The sequence below is a fragment of the Aricia agestis genome, chromosome 20, assembly GCF_905147365.1.
Source record: "Aricia agestis chromosome 20, ilAriAges1.1, whole genome shotgun sequence".
NCBI classification, from domain to species: domain Eukaryota; kingdom Metazoa; phylum Arthropoda; class Insecta; order Lepidoptera; family Lycaenidae; genus Aricia; species Aricia agestis.
In genome coordinates, this window is record NC_056425.1 from 3,663,323 (window position 1) to 3,677,799 (window position 14,477).

General features: G+C 37.4%; 1 protein-coding gene across 1 annotated transcript in view; it reads left to right on the forward strand.

The window, feature by feature from the left end:
- The window catches only part of LOC121737191 (probable beta-hexosaminidase fdl), a 161,569-nt gene that overhangs the window by 17,316 nt on the left and 129,776 nt on the right, over window positions 1–14,477 (forward strand). The window lies entirely within an intron of this gene.

Sequence of the window (14,477 nt, forward strand, 5' to 3'; positions counted from 1 at the left end):
CAAAAAGTTCATAGACAACAAAAATTTGTATTAAAAAAGAAAAAAATAACGACTGTACAGTATTCTAATATAATTTCTAATTTGAATAATTACGTCTTAAAGTGGACCGCCGTAAGTGGAATAGCGCAGTTTATCATTATTAAGTGAAATTAAGTTTTTCCTCGCGCTTTTCCAGGACATTCTTGACTTACTTATGAAAATTACGTTACTAAAGGCCTATTTTTACTGGCAAATGGCAACTATGAATTATTAGGGTTGATTCAGACAGCAACGCGACGCGTAGATGCATTTCTAATTTATATGGATTTGACAGATTCGCAAGACGTCTCACGCAATTGAAATCTTTTTTTTTATGAGATAAGGGGGCAAACGAGCAAACGGGTCACCTGATGGAAAGCAACTTCCGTCGCCCATGGACACTCGCAGCATCAGAAGAGCTGCAGGTGCGTTGCCGGCCTTTTAAGAGGGAATAGGGTAATAGGGGATGGTAGGGATGGAAAGGGAACGGAATAAGGGAGGGTAGGGAATGGAATAGGATAGGGGATTGGGCCTCCGGTAAACTCACTCACTCGGCGAAACACAGCGCAAGCGCTGTTTCACGCCGGTTTTCTGTGAGGACGTGGTATTTTCCCGGTCGAGCCGGCCCATTCGTGCCGAAGCATGGCTCTCCCACGTCAAATCTGTCAAATCCATACAAAATGGCGCGCCGCGCCTCGCCTCGCCTCGTCGCGTTTCGGTCTGAATTGACCCTTAGAGGGTAGTCACTAAAATATCCACATTGATGAAGTCTGCACTTTCAGGAACGTCTGTTTTGTACTCGGTCAACGTGGATTACAAATGCAGAAGTGTGGCTGTCCATCTGTTTAATCTGTCTGTGTCTGTTACCTCTTTACGCTTGCTCCGATTTAGTTTCAATTTGGTAAGGCAGTAGGTACGTCTTGACAGGATTTTGACCTGCCGGCTCGACCGGAGAAATGCCACGTTCTCACAGAAAACCGGCGTGAAACAGCGCTTGCGCTGTGTTTCGCCGAGTGAGTGAGTTTACCGGAGGCCCAATCCCCTACCCTATTCCCTTCCCTACCCATCTGGGAACGCACCTGCAGCTCTTCTGATCCATCAGGTGACCCGTTTGCTCGTTTGCCCCCCTAATTGCATAAAAAAATGCTTCAATCAAGGCTGATTCGATATTAAAACTTCTTAATTTGAGCACTAAGGGCCATGACCACATCACTGCGTTGCGGCGTCGTATCGCAAAAACAATATCGCACAGAAATGCGATGCGTTGTTACAACGCAACATCGGAAATGTAACTGACGCATCGCAAATTTCCACGATGCGTTCTGCGACGTCGTAGATTTTTACGATGCAGCGCCGAAACGCATTTTTGTGACCTGACCAAACTGGGCTTCCTTTACTTAAGATAATAATAGCTCCCACACCGGTTTCGGTGACGGTGGCCGGTTTCATCGAAACCAGGCCAGCTACGCAGGAGTAATTTTATAGTGCCCATGTGTGTGCGCAGTACACAAGAGCACTCTCTATTCCTTTACTCTCATAACCCAGTAAGACGGAAGACCGACACGACCGGCGAGAGATCAGGCGCAGAACCGTCTTTTTACATGCTCATCCGACGATCAGCCTACTTAAGAGCTCTTCAAGTTACATTCTGGAAATACTTGGCGGTCCAAGTTTAACTGTGAACAAAATCCCATGCAATCTGCAGCCGCTCATTGCCAGTACATACTATAATAATATATCACAAGTAAATAGGTCGACACGAGTCGCGACAGATTGAATTAATTTGTCGATCTGCTGCCGATGTCGTCCGAGGTTCATATCCGCCGCGTCGGCAAATATCTCACTACCGGCACACCACCGGCAGATAACCAATAAACGTATATAAACGTCGACTTACCAATACTTATTCACTTGCATCAGCTTGGTCTCGCAGTGTCAAAATGCAAGTGATGATATTAAGAGGAGTCCACACCGCCGTTTTTCCATACAAACGTTGCCCCTGTTTCCTCCCTGGATAATGCCGGTAGAGTTATGATTTTTTTCCTGAATATCTATGGCTGCTATTAGCATGTCTCTATGTTTTCTTTTATTTCATAATTTTATTATTAAAAAAGATAAGAACGTCCAAAAACCCAAAAAAAATGGCCAGATTTTCCTCTGTGGTCAAACACCTAGAAAACAAAACTGGCTAGAATATACAAAAAAATAAATAAAACATAGAACATAGCTCAAGCCTTGCTTTAATTCTTAACCTTCAAACGGTCGCGCGACGTCGAATCGACTCCCTTCAATACATTTTCGTTGATATTATGGATACTTCTCGTTGAATCCAATTCGTGAAAATTATAATGCATCTTTGTGTTTTTTTTCTATCTAGAAAATTTTAAGATATCGTGTTTTTGCTCAGATCGGATGTATAATGTAGTATCTAATTATAGAAAATGAAACGATTCGGGGCTTATTTTCAAGTATAAAAATGAATTATAAAATCGACACTTTAGGGTTAGTCTCCCCCTTAAACCTATATAGCCTAGGCCATAAAGTGTTATTTTAATGCCTTTTTAGTCGGTCGCGGTCCGGTCGCTTGGAATGGAATTGGATTGGAAAGCCACCTTAAGAGTCCGGGTGCCATCGAAATTCTCTTACTTCAAATGTAATATTACCAAGATCATTTCCCATACGAGAATATTTACCATATTTGATTTATTATTCAGCTTATGATAGTAGGTAATTACCTAGGTTCCTGCACAAAGATTCACTGCAAAATATTTACATATTATACAAAAAATATGAAGTAACTCAAATATGGTAAATATTCTCGTATCCAATGGGAAATGATTTTGGTATTACATTTGTATGAGATTTTCGACGGCACCCGGACTCTTAACAATCATCCATATTATGCTACTAGTCTAGTATTCTATACAACACTTTGGACCACAATTTAGTGTCTATGGATTTTTGGCAACTCTATCTGCTGACCTTATGATTTTTTCCGATAGGTTAAGCGCCATCTTGCCATCAAAGCGAAGAATCGAATTTGACGAGGAAAGGTTAATGAAATGTCAAGTGAAAGGTTATTCTGTGCAAATTATCTGTTTATATTTTCGGCGATTCGGAGAGTTCTATATTCAGCGGAGTGATTCAAAGAATTATTGACTGAAAATATTTTGGGTTAATTAAAAGCTAGTAATCAAGTTTTAAGGCCCCCATATAGGTACGAAGAGGTCGATCAGGACGGACTGATTGCAGGACAACCTCTACGGACTCGTGCACACACGGTAATACACAAAATAAGTCAGGTCAGGTCGACCTATGACAAGCCGTCCCTTAATTTGATGAAACTGTTCAGTTTAGCATTACTTTTACCGTTACTGTGGCGAGCCATAACCCCGCATACAGCATAGCCCCTTGTTTTACAGCTGAGAAAGTCGGAAGATCTTGCTTTGGGGCACTCTCTCACACATATTCCAATTTTGGTAGGCAAAAGACAGTACTCAAATGTTTATCAATTTATGAATTAATCAGTAACGAGTTTTTATGCTGCCCGAATTAATGTTACATAAAGATAAAATTTTACCATAACAGGCTCTGTCAGACTTCCTATCGCCTATCGGTAATAAATGAATGAAATGTTAAAGGCTAACGACCGCACACAAAGACATTTAATGATTACTTAATTTAATGAAGAGTACAACGGAAAATGTAAGACCGTAAATAGGGCATTTTTCTGTCACGCGTGTTATCGCACAATTGGTCCACATGAAAGTTGTCCGCATCCTATAATTTCATAGATGTTTGACCTGTCATGCGGCCAACATGCGCGCGGCTTGCACCTTGTTGTCACCCGCATGCGGCTGGTCCGCATGCGGGTGACAACAAGCGACAATTCAAACAATCCACGCGTGACAATAAGCATCACGAAAAAAACGCCCTTAAATAATATAATCATTAATTTCGCTTCTCATTCGTCTATACTCTATGGCATAGACTCTATGTCCATGATCGACGTCAATTGAGCATCTTTATTCAGCTTCGCAAGCATGGTGGCAAATTGTCATGGCAACATGGAGAAATCCCTTTAAAAGAATAGGTAATTATAATCGTGTCAAGTGTCCAAAGGGGATTTTTAATTAAAAGAACAGTTCGGACATAAAAGTTTTGTGACAGACAATGAGCTAAAACTAGGTTTTTCGGCATTGTTGAAAGTTTAGCGGGGCCTGTTTTATTTTATTCACTTTGTCATTATCGGGATAGTATCTACCTATTATTATTTGCTTCCGATGATCGGTATGATTACTGTGGTATTGGTTCTTTGGAGGGAAGACCTAACTTTAATGACATTGCCTCACCACACATTCCCAATAATACTCCTAATGGGCATTGTCTAAAAAAAATCACATGTACTTTTTATATTTTTTTTTCGTTAAAATAGGGTATTTTAAGAATATAAATTAAATAATTTTGAAATTCATTGGCTAGTTTTTTCTCAATAAATTTTTAAAGTTTCGCTCTGACGTCATCATCGGCGGCCAATAATTGACCTCTGCAGTATGTTTTTCCTTTCAATCTTATTTATAATGGCTGGTTCGTCAAATGCAAGTTCTCATTATGTGAAAACTGATACGAGAAGCTTACCAAAAGTTCGAAACGTATTGTTGGTCGAATTTATTGCTAATTTAACGCCATTGTAGGTCAAACAAAGGTTAAACATATTTGTTCAAAAATATAAGTAACTAATGGGTATTATTTTCGTTTATATACAGAAAAATGATCACTGACCTTATTCCTCGAAATGTTTTTGTAATGAGCAAAATTAAAAAAAAATTGACAATCCCCATTCCTATGTCACCAGGATCAACAACGGTAATTACCAACCACGAAAAACCTTACGGTATAACCTCAGAGAAATGAAACAGGAGAAAGAAAGTTGTAAGCACTAAAAAGTAGTGAAGGTATAGAGAAAGAAAAGCCCTAGCCTCAGAAGTTCTTTAAATCGTAGGAGCTAAGAGAAGTCGGTAGAAATGTCTACCTTCTACTTTTCTCTATCTTTAGGAGATAGATTTATAGTAGAATTTCTTTCTTCAGAATAATTTCCATGAAATCACCAATGAGTTTTCATTGTTGTTTACCACTGTCGATCCTGCCTGCATAGGAGCATCCTCACTAGTGACAGTCAAAATAATTTATACGTTGTTTATTCGTGGTCCTACTTAAAAATCTATACAAACTCACACATCTTAAAACTCCTGACTATGATTTTTCTGTCAATACAAACAATCTCATTAAAGGATCACGCTCGATTTCCCCTCCTAATTAGTCGGTTTATCGGCTCATTTCGTGCCGATCTGTAGACAAATGTTAACGGTTACCAGGCATCCATAAAGTTGAAACGCTTTTGAGCTATTTGTGATAGCTCCCAATGGTAAAATGTTTTAAGATTCCCCAGTACCACCTACTATTTCGTGTGAGATTTAGCAAAGCATAAAAACCCATAAAGCTTAGGCCAAACCTACGCGACCAAAGCGACTGCGAAGCGGTAGCGTCTACCGCGCGGCGGACGCTGCCCATGTAATCTTATGGCGCCGTGCACACCTACCGCGACGTGAAATATTCGCGTCGGCAAAGCGAAACATGCGCGTCAAGTTGTCAGACGCGTGTTTTGAAGTGTACAAAACTAGACTTCTTTTTTAAAACCTTTTTTTTATTATTTTGTACAACACTTTAGCTTATAATTTTTTTAATTTGTTTACGTTTTGATAGATTGTGTCATGATATTAAGGCACCTACCACATGTGCATGCTTGAACACAGTTTTGCTAGCGTATGCAAGCATGCACGTGTGGTAGGCGCCTAATTTTTTTTTTTTAATTCCACTGGACTCGTATTCTGCAATCTCTTGTACAGTCAGATGCGCCTGCGATAAGTCCGACTAGCAGGAGTATGTAATATTGTACAATTTTCGCTGCATTACTATCGTAAGATACTAAATCATCCGGCCCATCGATCGGCCACCGTATATGGGGCCTTAAATGTTTATCACGTGTCGGTATGTTCTCAAACTTTACCCCCATCTAAAGTGGTTATATCAGTACCGTCTCCCGGTAATTGCGAGCGAAGTCGCGGCGGTCCGCTAGTCTCTTAATCATCTGAAGTTTTAATACTAAATTAACTTCGTGTCTAACTTGTCAGCGAGACCGTAGGGCTGCCACAACTTTGTTTTGGGATATTTGCATTTTTTAATTTTTTATGGATATCATAACAGTTAATAATATTGGAAACGTCTGATTGTGTTATAATCGTGACAATTCCGTCAAGAATCTGTTAAAAACAGTATAAAAGAAAACAGTGGCATCAGGTGACTGCGACAGTATGAACCTAACTTAAGGTTTCACCTTTGTTTATGGGTTTGACATAACTACATACTTTTTCTATTCAATTCTTCATAAAATTAAAGTTTGCAATAAATTAATGGCGATCACAGAAGAAGATCGTCCGACCGGGTGAGGTAGCGTACTCGGTCAGGCCGAAGCCCACTGACGTGAGACGTCATTTTAGACTTTGTATTTAAATTTTAAAACAGGTCTTACCGTTTTCGGAAACTTCGATAGCGCGATCCAGGATTGTGGCGCTAGTTGTGGGTACCGCCACAGCCCACAAGTACGTGTCAAAGTGTTGCCATGTGCTGCCGTAAAAGTCTATTAATTTAAAAAGCCTTACCTTGGTAACCGATGAGTGCATAATAAATGTGTAGTCGCCAATACTTAATGAGTTTAACAAAAGGAAACGAATTACAGAAACAGTCGCTGCCATAATTTATTCTACACAATAAGGTGATCAAATATTCATGCAATTAGGAAGTTTTTATAAAATTCACAAACAATACCGCAAATTATGGCGCTCATTCGTTTCATCTGTCATTATGTAGCTTAAATACAATTTTCCGCGACAATGCCCGTGTTTTAGGCTAAAGGTGAAACCGCACTACGCTGCAGCAGAGCGCGTTACGGCCAAATATTCACTCTTCTCTCCATTATTATTAAAAAATATAAATTATTTTTAATTTAAGAAGTTAGTAATTATTGAAGTAATTTCGTTTGCTTCTTTAACACGCTCTCCTTAAAAACAACGATGCGCCAAATCATCCAGAGTCAGATAGCCAAGAACCCTTTTCGTTTATTTGTTTAAAATAATACATGATTCGATCCGAGAAATGATGTTATTATTAAAATAAATCAGTAAAGGTGACAACCCTGAGTGTAAAACGGCTTCAGGTTAAGATTTTAATTGAAAAAGTCTGTAACTGTTTGGTTACCGAGCGCCAGAGGGACTGATTAATTCGAGTCATCTGATTCGCCTGTAGAAGTACAGATATAATACAAGGAATATGTGTGGATCATGGAGTATGGACCATGAATATGGACGTCCCATGACAACATGGAAGCGTGGATGCGAAGATGTCACTAAGAATAACACCATCGTCAGTTTTTCTTTATAGTCTTTTTCTTTATGGCCACATGCAAAATTATATTGACACTAGACTTTCCGCGCGCGTTCGCCCGCGTAAATGAGATATTTTACAGACAAATTAGTCCACAAAAAATAGTCTATGATCCTTCACGTAATCTACTTCTTATCTGTGCCAAATAACAAAAATTGCCCTTTCAAATAGTTTCCCCATTTTCCTCTATTTCTTCGCTCGTATATTTCTTAGCGTGATAAAATATAGCCTATAGCCTTCCTTGATAAATGGGCTATCTAACACTGAAAGACTTTTTCAAATCGGACCTGTAGTTCCTGACATTAGCGCGTTGAAACAAACAAACAAACTCTTCTGCTTTATAATATTAGTATAGATTAGCAGAAGTTTGAGCATTTGTAATTAGATTATAGAATTAAAAAGTATCCCGGAAACCAGGAAGGAAAAAGGCTAGTTAATTAAAATATAAATGATATTCATAAAGCTATCGAGTCCAGTTATGTAATCTAGCAATTATTAGGAGTGGTTCGTAGTGACTAGTGGGATTATAAAAAATAAAATATTTAAAGTACTGTATTCAGTATTGTACGATGAGTGGTTATGAAATATTATGAAGTACCAGAGCTTGGAAATCTATAAATAAATATTTTCCATATTGTAGTATTAAATGCGTATTTTTAATTCAATTTCATGATGTGCAGAATTTACAAAGGTTCAATTGAACGGGCACTGGTTACGATGGTGTCTAGCATTAAACGTCCATGACCTAGTCTAGTGGGTATACCTTTGGTTCGTACTCGAGAGGGTGCAAGTTCGATCCCGGGCGGAGGTACGTGTTGTACCAATGAGACTTTTTCAGATCTCAAGTACATAATACGGACGCTCGTATGGTGAAGGAAAACATCATGAGGAAACCCGCACATGGTTGGTCCCAGACGTATTGACTTGTTCTCTCCTTGGACTAGGCCGATGTTGTAAAAATGCGCTTGGGTAACCAAAATCTTGTCCCAGGCACTACAGTATTTGCAGAGTCATTACTTCGCTCTGAAACTACTGTTTAAATCACCCACAACAAATGCAAAGGTCTAGTTTTTAAAGCATTAACAATCGACGTCGATCGTAGGCAATCATATACGAATATATATTCATGTTCGAAATCGGTCCTTCAAGGGCCAACTTGTAGAGGCCGCATGATGTAAAAAGCTAATGCCTAAGGGTCAACGACATCGCGAAGCGTTGCTGTTTAACAAATGAGCTATTCAAAATTGGAAGCAGCCACTCAACATCTTTAGTTTTGAATGGCTTTGAAACTAAAAAGCATTAAGGCGGGGATTAATCTCAATCAAAAACGATAACCTTGCACACAACCAAAGATCAAGCGTATAAGCATCGCAATAAGATTCATTTTAGCTTAGCATAAAACTATAGGTTCTCGGGCGAATCTTCTCTATTTTTCATGTTTTTTTTTAAATATCTTTGGAAATAAATATTAAGAAATAAAATTGTTCGGTTAAAGAATTTTTAATATACATTTACTAACAATTTATTCAAATAAAATGTACAATTATCCTAGTTAATACTTATATTTCGATAAAATAGAGTTTTTTCGGAGGTAAGTTTGTAAATTAATTACAGCCAAAGTATTACGTTTTATTAAAATGTTTATGGTTTAAAGTATTTTAAATATTGTGCTTTATATCTCATATTATTTAACACTTCGTTATTGTATTGGAACTAGGTAAACCGGGAGTCACGGAATAACAAATTGGGGTTTATCCTCGCCTTAAATCGCCTCGTCACCTTACAGTGCGAACTGGCCCTAATGCTCGTCACATTCCGATGCTGAGGCTAAGCCGTGAACCAATTAGCCCTGTAAGAGCACTCTGCGAACCCGGTAACGTCATTATTCCGCTGATAAAGAGTGATCTACTTTAAAACTCTGTGCGCATTTATATGTGATACTTTATCTTATATCTGTAAACGAGCAAACGATTTTCATGAAATTTAGTATATTATAGGGGGTTTCGGGGGCGATAAATCGATCTAGCTAGGAATAATTTTTAGAAAATGTATTTTTATTCGTGTTTTACGGAAAATCGATAAACTGAAAAATATGACTCTTCCTCACATCTATTGGCGAATAATAATAACAACAGCTAAAGCTATTCCAGCAGATGGCGTTGTTAAGTAACACGAAGTAAATGAGTGTTTGCTATACCGAGCAAAGCTCGGTCATCCAGGTACTAATGTACTTATCAGAGAAGGTGATTCACTGGCAGATGGGGGACCTACGTAGTTTGGTCGCGTTACGTGGAACCCAGCCGACAGATCAGGAATTCACGACTAATATTGAATTGACATAACTCAACCAAATTACGTTACATGTCCGCCAACTGCCTATAAATATACTTCTCTGATAGTACATTATCTGATGATGATATTAATTAATCAAATATAGGCAATCGATGATTCATCTGATTCGTTCATTGCTGAATTCCTGAACACAGGCTCTTCCTACGAGCGTCTTTACGTAACTTGCAGCTTGCTACCTGGGTGTTTTAGACCGACAGCAGATGTTGTACAAATGGCTGTTTATTTCAGAAGTTTTGTTGTGCAATATCTGTTATCAAACGCGTGTTTTTTTCCACCATCTTCAAATCGGTCTATCGAACAGCAGGATGTTTGCCAATTCGTCATCTACATCTTTGAATGTACCATTGAGGAATTTGATTCCTAGGCAGTTGACCTACATCGAATGGTCGGCTATGTCAATTCAATGTTAGCTGTGAGTCGGATGAGTTTGACAACGCGACCAAATTACTTAGGTCCGCCATCTGCCTAGGAATCAACTTCTCTGATAGTAAGTACATGAGAAGAAAAAAAAAACCTTAAGGAGTAGGTAATAACCTTTCTATAGTTTTATGGGTTTTTATTGTATTATAAACAAACTAACAGCTAGATCGCCTAAATATTAATTATACGCCTCCGTGGTCTAGTGGTTAGAGCGTCGCTCTCGACTCCGGAAGTCGTGGGTTCGAATCCCGCGTTGGAAACATGTTATTTCCAAGTTTGGTTAGGACAATGCAGGCTGATCACCTGATTGTCTGACAAGTAAGATGATCCATGCGTCGGATGGGCATGTAAAAAAGTCGGTCCTGCGCCTGATCTCTCGCCAGTCGTGTCGGTCTTCCGTCCCACTGGGTTATGAGAGTAAAAGGAATAGAGAGTGCTCTTGTGTACTGCGCACACACTTGGGCACTATAAAATTACTCCTGCGTACCTGGCCTGGTTTCAATGAAACCGGCCACCGTCACCGAAACCGGTGTAGGGGAGTATTATTATTAATTATAATAGATAACAACCATCTAAACACTAAAAAATACAGTCTAAAATATACAAAAGAATTAAAGATGTAAAAGATGTCTGAGTAAATGGAAATATTAGAGTAAGTATAAGTATAAGTATAATAAATTTTAATTTCCAATTTTTTTTAAAGTAGTGCCAAATATAAAGAGAGTTTTGGCTCGTCTTATCGAGTGTCCTTTGAAAAGATATGCCTTAAATGCAGTTTGTATAGCATCGACTTAGGTCTTAGACGTATATTACTAACTAGATGACGCCTGCGACTCCGTTCCACCAAAGTTCGTTTATCGCGCGGGGGCCATATATTTTTCCAGGGATAAAAAGTATCCTATGTAAAGGACATAGGATACTTTTACCCGGGACTGAAAGTATCTCCATACGTAAGAGGTAAAAGACCACAGAAATATTTCTGTGTAACAGACAGATAGACCGACAGTCGACACACTGTCGCATTTATAATATTAGTATGGAATATGGATGAGTGCAGAATATAATAATTATATAGGAGGATACACTAAAAATAGTGTGTGGAAAATGGCGCGGGCGGTCTCCTCGTGACGAATTCTCGCGTTAGAATGTGAAGTATGCCGTCAAAGCAGCAGCTGTGACGTCATAATATGAACTAGGCAGTGACGTCAGCAAAGCAGTATGCTTTGTGAGTAGAACCATACATGAGTTATTTTCGGGTAATATACCTTAATAATTCTGCGCGCCTGGTATATTTGCCGTGAAGATCTACATTGTATGTCATCTTTGCGCTAGCTCCGAGAGTTTGTAAGGACTTTGTCCTCAACATGGTCTTGTCTCAATTTGTTTATCGCGCGGGAACCGTACATTTTTCGGGATAAAAAATCTTCAAGTATGTCATTTCGTGGAACTGTTATACATGTTATTGTTGTAACTTGTGGGAGATTTGGAGTCTAAACTAGGCCGAGCCTGTAATATAGATCTCCAGCCCCCCACAAAACTAGATTATTATATTATCAGTGTACAGTTTGTGAACATAAGTAAGTTACACTCCTTATATATATATATATATATATATATATATATATATATATATATATATATATATATATATATATATATATATATATATATATATATATATATATATATATATATATATATATATATATATATATATATATATATATATATATATATATATATATATATATATATATATATATATATATATATATATATATATTAATATATCCGTTGACAAATGAATATTTTTAGTTTTTTAATTTAAAGTATGTAATAAGAATCTTAATTATTTAAGTGTACGAATGCTGTGTGTAAGTTTTTGTGTGTTGTATGTTGGTTTTGTGTGTATAGAGTATGATTAACAAATTACAATATTATAATATATAACTTATAACTTTTTAAAAATATAAAAAATAAATAAATATATTACAAATAAATAAATACGTTACAATTACATTTTAGCTAATAATAACTTTTTAGTTTCTTCGTATTTAAGACCGAGTAACCATTTATAAATTATATTTTTGCATTCAGTTTTGGTACAGTTTGATATACAGAGATGTTTATTACATTTGTTATAGAGTGAGCTGTCCAAATATTTAATAAATCTCTGAGCAAAAGATGTGTGGACGGTTGTAGTCTCACAGGTAGCATAGCTACGCCTCGTGTGGGCAATGAGTGTTCTACGGCCTTCTGTGGGTATTTTATTATGTGTATGTAGCAGAGTATAGTATATGTAAAGTTGACGAACAGAAAGGACTTGAGCGTCTTCGTATAATTTAGTTGTAGGATATAAGCGAGGTTTTGCAAGGCTAACTTTAAGTAACATTCTTTGGGCTCTCTCGAGGGTTAATAATTTAGATTTGGAAGCTCCGCCCCACGTAGTGATACAATACGATATGATGGATTGTACTAATGCCTCATATACTGACTTTATAATCTGTCTATCTGCCACTTCCCGTAGTGTTTTAAAAATGTAAGACAGTTTCCGAATTTTGTTACTCATGGAATTGATGTGGTTTTCAAAGGTTAGATTAGAGTCAATCTCAATACAAAGATATTTTATAATATAACCACGGGAAATTTTGGAACAGTTACAATTTGAGGGTTGAGAAAAATTACATTTGTGTACATAAATTTGGTTCTTTAGATTAATGACTTCTTTGCGGTTCTGAATTGAAAACACAATGTATTTTGTTTTATCCTCATTTAAAGTAAGGGAGTGGGACGATAACCAATGGTACACTTTATTAAATCCTATTTGAGCAGATTTAAATACATCTTCAAATGAGTCTCCGTAAAAGGTAAGAGCCGTGTCGTCTGCGTATGCAGAGATGCGGCAGATTTGGAGGTTAAGTGCACAGAGCTGGTTCACATAGCAAAGAAAAAGAGTGGAACCCAATATGCTTCCTTGTGGTACCCCGTAAGTGACCGGCAGTTCTTCACTAATATTGTCGCCAATTTTTACGGATTGAGTTCTGTTTCGCAGATAATCAGATAACAGTGCCAATGGAGTTCCTCTGATACCGTGAGCTTCTAGTTTATCAACAAGGCAGGGGAGAGAAACAGTGTCAAATGCCTTTGCAAAGTCCAAAAATATAGTAACGCATTTCTTTTTATTATCCAATTTGTCAACTATAAAATTAACAAGATCTAGTACTGCATTGTTTCTTGAACGGCCCAGTCGGAAACCATATTGTGAGTTCGATAGTAGATTGTTTTCTTCTAAAAATTTAATCAGTCTAGTATTTCTAAGACGTTCAAATAATTTTGATATTGTAGGTAGGATCGAAATTGGTCTATAATTGTTGATACTGCTTCTGTCACCCGACTTGTAGATTGGATGAACTACAGCCTTCTTAAGGGCATCTGGGAAGACTCCGTCATCAAAGCAGCGATTTATTAGGTCAGTCAGAACCGGTGTTATAGTAGCAGACAGTTTTTTCAGGATTTCAGCACTTATACCATCAACGCCAGGCGAGCAGTCACTTTTTAATAGTTGAATTGTTCTGAATATTTCCTGATGGTCCGTAGGTAAGAGAACAAAAGATTTACTTGGAGGAGGATGTTAATATGTTTCAATTTTTCTGACAGATTTTTCCCTATACGAGTATTAGAGAAGTCTTTATTTATTTGGTTGATTGACTCTAATGGATTGTTATTTGTTTTTAAAAGTTCATTTAAATTCATTTTTATATTTGAAATTAAGCCCCGAATTGTTTCATTCTCAAAAATTAGATACTACATTATAATTCCAAGAATTCGATCTGAGCAAAAACACGATATCTTAAAATTTTCTCGATAGAAAAAAATCACAAAGACTCTACTTTCACGAATTTTTCATTTATTGCCATAACTGTGCATTGAACTAAATTAATATTTTAACACATTGTGTAAAATTCTATCATTGAGAAACCGACCTAGTGGATTTTAAAAATTTTGTATATTTATCGAGTTATTGAGAAAAAACTAATTTGGCGATGAATCCGCGTCGTCCTTTTTTACCTGGCATATGAAAGACGGGCGTAAGTGTAAAGAGAGAATGATTTTTTGGGTTAGTAGCCCTCTTAAGAGTGAGAGGTAACAGACAGATAGATTCACTATTACATTTACAATATACATAT